This window comes from Hyperoodon ampullatus (genome assembly GCF_949752795.1).
Source record: "Hyperoodon ampullatus genome assembly, chromosome: 6".
Lineage (NCBI taxonomy): Eukaryota > Metazoa > Chordata > Mammalia > Artiodactyla > Ziphiidae > Hyperoodon > Hyperoodon ampullatus.
The window spans coordinates 38,171,079-38,179,515 of NC_136919.1; the positions used below are offsets into that span (position 1 = coordinate 38,171,079).

At 42.4% G+C, this 8,437-nt stretch overlaps 1 pseudogene across 1 annotated transcript in view; it reads right to left on the bottom strand.

Moving 5' to 3' along the window:
- Positions 1–7,294, bottom strand: part of LOC307054806 (3-hydroxyisobutyrate dehydrogenase, mitochondrial-like) — a 28,452-nt pseudogene extending 21,158 nt beyond the window's left edge. Inside the window, exons 1-2 of the transcript in view lie at positions 7,261–7,294; positions 6,740–6,872 (exon numbers count right to left, since the gene is read on the bottom strand). The product of the transcript in view is annotated as a 3-hydroxyisobutyrate dehydrogenase, mitochondrial-like (transcript). The remainder of the gene's footprint in view (positions 1–6,739; positions 6,873–7,260) is intronic.
- Positions 7,295–8,437: the final 1,143 nt, after the last annotated feature.

The following is an 8,437-nucleotide window of genomic DNA, read 5'->3' on the forward strand; positions in this document are numbered from 1 at the left end:
AACTCTAGTAGGTTAATTAGGCTGTCAGTTGTATGAAGTAAATTTTGGTCAAGGAATAGCCAAGGTAGTAATGCAGTAATAAGTTATAAATGTACTCACTGTGCTCTAGAATGTCACAATTGGAATACAAGAAATATGTGTAAGAAAAAAGACAAATATTCAATATTGATGGTTGGATGAGCTGAATAAGTTAGATCACTCGACTTTCAATTTAAGAACTTGGCCAGTGTTTGGATACCTTTGAACAAAGAAAAAAAAAGAAATACAATTTTTATTACGCATATGCTATGTATCAATCCCTGACTTATATTTTGACACATATAAACACGGGAAATATTGCACCTTGTAACTGAGACAATGAAGATGAGTGAGGTAGCTGGTTTTGACACTAGAGGCTGAGAAAACCATCAGCTCATAATCGTAAGAAGTCTGAAGTCGGAGGAAAAGAATCAAGAGGAAATAGTGGTAAGTGCCAGGAGCTTCTGGAAACTACATCAGAGATGAAGACTCCAGGATTGTTGAGCTTTCTAAGAGTCCCAATAACTCAGGTAAAAACAGAGGGCTTAAAACTGAATCCTGGGGATATATGTATGCATATAGCTGATTCACTTTGTTATAAAGCAGAAACTAACACAACACTGTAAAGCAATTATACTCCAATAAAGATGTAAAAAAACAAAAAAACAAAAAAACTGACTCCTGCAAAGTAACAATTGTTAGGACAAACAGTAAAGAATTATAAGAAAAATAATCACATGCCTGTCCCAACAGAGAAATATCCCAAGCTCCATCTCACCATTTCTCCGATTGGCCTTTCACAAAATACAGTCCCATCAGCTGAATATAGGTTTGTCAACTAACTGTGAGTAAGACTGAATTAAACAAAAATAAATCAATTCCTTCCTCCAAAACTTTTCAGAGTATGTAATGAAACAAAGTGAAACTTGAATTTCATGTCGGGATGTAGAGTACAGTTCTTCCCAAATGCTTCTGTCTTGTAACTACATTAACATCATCTAAAACCAGTGTTCTGCAGGACAGAGATTGTGAAACGCTGCTCTCATCATGTAAGATATCAAGTCCTTCTGAAAATCCATTCTTCCTTCTGCCCTTTCTCGTGTTGTCCCTGTCACCTGGAATGTCTGTCCTAAGCTCCACCTGCCAAAACCCTACCCATTTTTAGGATCCAAGAGATAATAAAAGGCTTACATTACTGAAAGGCAGAGAAAGAAATCCCTTCCTAGGGATCTACATTTCCTTCCTAGGGAAAAGAAAAATTGTAAAGTATACCACAGTGACCTTACTTTGAGTTCTGTAAAAGTCAATGTGCTACAATATACATGGATATGAATGTTTGATCTCTTACAAGTAGAACTTGCTGATAACTTTCATCATGAGCGAGGTTAATGAATAAGGGAGCCATTGTATTTGGCTCAGCCCTTATAACTAGGGAATATTAAAATTGGAAAGGTCCCTAGATATTAGCAAATCTATCCACCTCATATTCTAAGTAAGGAAACTGAGACCTTCATAGATTGGATATTTATATTAACAAAGGAAAAGGATATAAGATTGGCAGACCTACCTTTTAGATTAAGAATTCTGAGATTTTTATAGACTACTAGGACATTATGTCCACTGATATTGAGACAATGTGTTTCTTAGTCATCATTTTCTATTGCACTGACCAAGCGAGCTGGCAGTCAGTAGTTGTACAAAGGGAAAAAGAAAACTTTAGCAACTCCCAATTTATATACACAGGGAAATTCATCGTTCATGTTATTTAAGCTAACTGGATGAAGTTTATCAGCTACATTGAGGAATGGTTAAGTGAAGTGTCTATACAATTAACATGTTAGTTTGTGTCATGACCTCACTGTTGTTCAAGTGAGTTAACAGTTAGCACTCAACTAGGCACTTAAGAGTCCATTATAAATCTGGACTAAACGTTTATTTGTGGCATCTTTATTCTTCTTTGGTGCCCTTAGGCAGAATTAGCCCTCTTATGTTTTGATAAATTCAAGTATTAAACAGGGCTAAGGTTTCACAAGTTCTTTGGCCTAAACATGGGGGTAAGGGAGACCAATGAGCTGGAGTACTTCTAGATTTAAGAATGGTCAGATTGAGGAAGAAGAGTCTTATGCCAGAGGTGAAAGAAGACTGATTATAATTACCTATTTTTAAAAATTCCAACCCTTTTCAATGTTCTAAAGTGATCAGGCAGTACATGGGTATGCTAGGAAGTAAGGGAGTCAAGCAAGAATATTCTCTAAGAGTTTGCGGATGGCAATGAAGAGGAAAGGAAGATAGAGACAATCCTGGAAAAGGTTTTGGTTGGCCATAATAATGAAGTCAGAAGGAGAAGAAGAAGAAGAAGAAGAATGACACATGCAATGGGAAAGAGAAAGCAAGAATAGAGAAGCAAAAGGGAGAGTAGAAAAATGAGACAAATTTGGAGAAGGAAATGAGGAAGAAAACTGGGTGAAAGAAGGAAGCACTGATGGTAGACCACTTGACACTCAAACATTAACACGATGCACATTTAAGATGTGTCATCAATGGCCATGGTCATTACCCTCAAATAGTTTACAGTACGTGTTTCAGAGACATTTATAAATTGAAAATGCCATTAAAATAAGTGCCAGGGTATAAGTATTCATGGAATTGTATGGGAGAATAAAAAGTCCCCCGTCAAAGAGCCTTCTGAGACATCGGAAAAAAAGGAAAAACCTAAAAAGCATAAGACTCTTCCTATTTTCATTTCCAATGATACATCCCAATCTTGATGATCAATCAGCAATTTAAATATCAACTATAAACACAGTATTTTATGAGCTGCTATGCAGTATACTATACTAGAGCAATAGAATAGAGAGGACCTCAAACCCTCCGTTCCCTCAAATTGAAAGGCACGCTTCCTGACCCCTCCAGACCACTACTGGACACAGGGAACACACACTAATGTTTCAGGACCCCAACCAGCAGTCACCTGCTTTGTGATTACTTCCATGACACACCCTCACTAACACCACTGACTTTCCTGCTCCTATGGGACATGACATATATTTCCTATTTTAACACATACCACAGTGCATTATGATTGCAGGTAGATGTTCTAACAACTTAAAAGAGAACGATGACTTTTTTTCTCTTTACATCTTGTTATTTCCCTACTCATAATATTTCTTGAAGAGAAACCATAAAAATATAAACAAACACAAAAAACAGATAATATACAAAACGTGTGCTTTGCACCTTAACACAAACTTAAGTAAAATTAGTTCTGACAGTATCCGGCATGACAAACTTCCATGGTACAAATGAGAATGGACCAGGGTTTGAGCAGGTACAGGAGACAATCCAGGCATGAACAACACCAAGGAAAGGTAGACAGGAAGTAACATGGTGTGTAGGAAATCATGAGACCAGTCTGATGGGAAGAGACTTAAACAAGACTGAAACTCACTTTCTAAACCTCCATCTCCAATTGGACAATTCGCAAGACACAGGTGCACCAAAGTGGCCAAATATTCAATCCCTTTAATGGCGAGGAACAGTTTAAAATTTTATGGCTTTAGTTTGCCCAAAAGCAACTATCAAATGTTGGCAGGACACAATGAAGGCTTACCTTTGTTAACAGTTAAGTCTCTCTCTCTCACAACTAGCCCAATTAGCTCCACGTTCCTTAGCGCACCCGATGCACTTACACAGCATTGATGAGCTTTACACAACTGGAAGGTCACATCTTTATTTCTTATTGCAGGAACACAACATCTGGAAACTTTATTTCTATCAGAAGCTAAAGCAAAATTATTGTAAAATGAGTCATTTAAACCATACATTTTATCACCACTAAAAAGCATCTGCTCTGTGCTAAGGATTAGAAATGACTCCTGTCCTTAAAGCCTCATTAAGGAGGAAGATCTATAAACTCAAAATTTCAATCACATGAGATAAAGAACCATAACCTTTAAGCACAGAAGTGCCTATGGAGGCCAAAAGTTATATCTAAGTGACGGCTTCATGATAACCCTGAAGTACAGTCTAGAAAGACGAGGCTATGCAGAGTTGGGAGTAGGAGGTGCATTAACTGCACAGGGAGCACCTGTGCAAAGACACTCAAGCCTGACACCTGCTGGGCATTGTAAATAGTGCAGGTGGGGATGACTAAAGACCAGGGGTCCAAGTGTGAGAAGAGACAGAAATAAAAATAGAGATGTTGGCCCAAGCAAGCCTGGGAGAGAGCATGGCTTGTATCCCACAGGTGATGAGGCCTGGGGCTACCACTGGCTGAGTAAGGGTGCCTCCGCTGATTAGAAAAAGGCGCCCCGCTGCTGAAGGACCGACTAGATCAAGGGAGTGATCACAAAAAGCTCCCCTTCCTCAGGGCAGAGAGCCCCAGGAGGCTTGGCAAAGCACAGTTCAGACTACACGCCTCCCTGCAGAGCACACGCTGGGCGGCTAGTATGCACTAAATCTGTGTGGGCAAGCCATTAGCAGCATTATTTTAAGCACATCTTTTTATGTTAGAAGATGACTTAACCCGAGTAGGCAGATGAACTTAGAGGAACTGAACCCAGGGGCCGTGAAACCACCCAGGAGTTTCTGCCATAGTCGGGGCAAAGTGTAATGTGGATGAAGAAGCAAATTTAGGAGGAGGCCAAAATTTACAAGCTAGACCCACTGGATGAAAGTCATAAAGAAAGTTCAGTGAAGGAATTCTGAAGAGAATGGGCTCTGCATTTTTCTTACAATCAATGTAAAATATTAGGCAAAATTAAGTACAGTGGCTTTTAAGGTCCCTTCCAGCTCTAATTTCTTTTGATTTCTAACTTGTTACTCTGGTTAAGTAAAGTCCCTTCAGAGGTACAGAACAGTTCTTAAACCTGAATGGGATGCAAAGAATAATCTGACTTCTCTTCACCAGGGGATGAGTTGAACTGTCCTTGCAGAAGAGGTAACACATGGTGAGAACCCCAGATCCTAGAAAAGGGCCAGGCACACGATAAGTATTCAGCTTTTTGAAAACAAATGAACAATCATTTCCTCTCCTAGATCTTCACACCCTTTCTCTGCTGGCTGCTTTCTTTCAGCTTATAAACTTCCTCAGTATACCCACTTAAAAAGCCCTCAGACCTATGATTCTTTGGATCTTTTTGTGGGTAACCTAAGTCTCTCCCATGCCTTCAAACACCTCTCCTCCCCAAAAGCCCAGATCTGAACCTTGGGAACAGACCTGTCTACCAGGCCCCTCTAAAGCACTGAAGATGAAGTAAGATCCTCTCGCCACCCCCAATACCTTCCTACTGTGCTCTGTATCTCTCAAAAAGATGCAGCTGTAAACTGTCACCCACGCTTGCTGCCCTCCCTTTTCTAACTGGTCACCAGGCCCCACCCATTCTCTCTCAGATCTGCAAAACCCAGTCCCACCTTTTATAACTTAAGTGGGACCCTTAGATTACAATTCACCCTGCACCCAATCAAGTGCCTTGCACATGGAGGTCCGAGTGAGTCTCTAAACCAGAAGTCCATCTCACTGTTCTTTAGGGTTTCCCACAGCCTTCAGGATAAACATCTAAACTTCTGACAGGACAAACAAGGCCCCGTTCTGTTGGGCCCCACTAGGTTTCCAGTATCAACTCTCATTTCTTTCCCAAACCCTGAGTTCTAGTCCTATACCTTAGTTTTGCCAGATTTTCTTATATTTCTCAAACTTTGACACACACTGCTCCCTCCTGCCACCCCAGGAGCTTCTACATATCCTTAGAAAGGATGGCACCTCCACCAAGAAGCCTACCCTGAACTTTCCCTTCCAAGATTCTGTGCTCTGCAAAGGGGAAAGGTGGGGGGGAGGGATACATTAGGAGTTTGGCATTAACATAGACACACGACTCTATATATAAAATAGATAATCAACAAGGACCTACTGCATAGCACAGGGAACTCTACTCCATAGCCTGGGACAAACTGTACGGGAGAAGAACCTGAAAAAGAATGGATATATGTATAACGGAATCACTTTACTGTACACCTGAAACTAACACAATATTGTACATCAACTAACCTCCAATATAAAATAATAATTAAATTAAAAAAAAAGATTCTGTGCTCTGTAGCACCAGAACTCACTTCTTCCACAGCACTGACTACTGTGCTTGTGTTTACCTGCCGCCCAGTAGAAGGGGAGATTACCTAGGGCAGAAGCATCGTCTCCAGCAGCCCTTGGTTCTGACAACTCACTCAAGTGCCAGGCTACTTTACACACATAACCTGCTTAATTAATTCTAAGAACCCACAGAAAGAGTGGTTTTTAATGTCATTTTACAAGTGTGGGGATTGCAGTTCAAAAGTAACCTGCCCAGGCCACAGACAGCATAAGCCCTGGAATTCAAACCCTAAGCTGCCTTCACACTGGTGCTCTTTCCACTATATGATACGACTACTGAAAAACAAATTTTTTTTTCCTGAGCCCTGTTTTAATGGAAAGGAAATGAAGCTGGGATATACCAATTTCCTAATCGCTTTGGCGTGTACCAGGCAAAGTCGTTCAACAGACCAGGTAACATCTGTGGAACAATTAACGATGCTCCAAACTGTCCTAAGTGTTCTACATTGTAGGGTCTACAAGCATTAACACAGTGCGACCTTGTAACCTCCAGAGAGAGTGAGTCCTGTTCAGCCCATGCTACAGATGAGAACACTGAGACCTAGGAGCCTTAAGGCACTGGGCCGGGGTCACCGAGCCGGCAGGAGTCCTAGGCTGCACGCCCCATCTAGCGCACGCACACCCGGGCACTGGGCACCGGTTCTAGTGCCCACCCTCCACCTTGAACCATCTAAAACCCCGCTTCGCAGCGCCCACACGAGAGCCCCTGGAAGCGGGAAGTACAAAGCTGCCTCAAACAGATGAACCAGTTTGCAGGGCAGAAGTTGAGACACAGATGTAGAGAACAAACGTATGGACACCAAGGGAGGAAAGCCGCGGGGGGTGGGGTGGGGATGGTGGTGTGCTGAACTGGGCGAGTCGGATTGACATGTATACACTGATGTGTATAAAATTGATGACTAATAAGAACATGCTGTATAAAAAAATAAAGTAAAATTCAAAAATCAAAAAAAAAAAAAAGAATACTGTCTACTGTCCTCCACGCCCCCGGAACACTCACTGTAAATATCCAGGAGGTGCTTGCAGAATGAATGAATCAATGAACAAACAAGCTCACTCATTTCAAACGTGTGCAGTCACATGCGTAATCTGACCTTCTGAGAAGTTAAGCTTCTGGAAGGAGCCCATTTTCTTAATGTATTCAGCATCGAGTCATCACAAAATATGAACTCTTATAAAGTACTGCCCCCTCACTTCCCATGAGAAAGCAAAATTCCTCAGCAGGGAAATGGAAGGGTAGCAAACATTACCCGCAAAGCTTTAGGAAGGCTGCGGCTCGCTGAGCACTTCACTAGGGCCCCTGAGCGCCTGCCTGGTAGTAGGACAGACACACCAGGAACGGGCTGCTGACCGGCACAAAGAGCGCCCGGCCAGGCAGGCAGCACACCCCGCACCCTGCCAAGCGAGGTCTGGCCAGCAAGGGAAAGACGCTCTCCACTTCAGAACCGCCCACCACTAGAAAGCCAGGTCCTGCCAGGGCCTGGACACACGAGGCCTTCCTTACAAGGGTTACAAATCTGTGGCCTTGCTCTGCCTCGAATAAAAGACAGTGACGGGGACAACGTGACCACCTCCAGATGAACTTTCAACTTCGTTTCAAGTGCCTGGGTGCTGGGTCACAGTGGATTTCTAAACTCTTCCAATATTCAAAAATACCAGTTTCTAAGATGCAGAAGGGTTGTTAAACATACACTTAGCACAGACCCCAGTCCCACTCCTGAGTATTTTCTCAAGTGACGTAAAAACCCGAGTTCACATGGAAACCTGCCCTGGGATGTTTACAGCAACTTTATTCCTGATCCCCTCAAAACTGGAAACATCCCACAAGTCCTGCCACCCGCAGGCGAATGGACAAACGGAAAATGGAATACAACACAGCCAGAAAAAGGAGTGGCTTCTCATACCCGCAACAACAGGGATGACGGACTTCCCTGGTGGTCCAGTGGCTAAGACTCCACACTCCCAATGCAGGGGGCCCGGGGTCCATCCCTGCTCAGGGAACTAGATCCCCCACGCCGCAACTAAAACATACTGCACGCGGCAATGAAGATCCCATGTGCCGCAACTAAGACCCGGCACAGCCAAGTAAATAACTAACTAAATAAATATTTAAAACAACAACAACAACAACAACAAAAAAAACCCGGGAGGAATCTCGCATAGGTTTTGCTGAGCCAAAGCAGCCAGAATCAAAAAGCTACATGCTGTTGTTCCGTTTATATGACTTTCTGGAAAAGCCAAAACCTTAGGGACAGAGAGCAGATAAGTGGC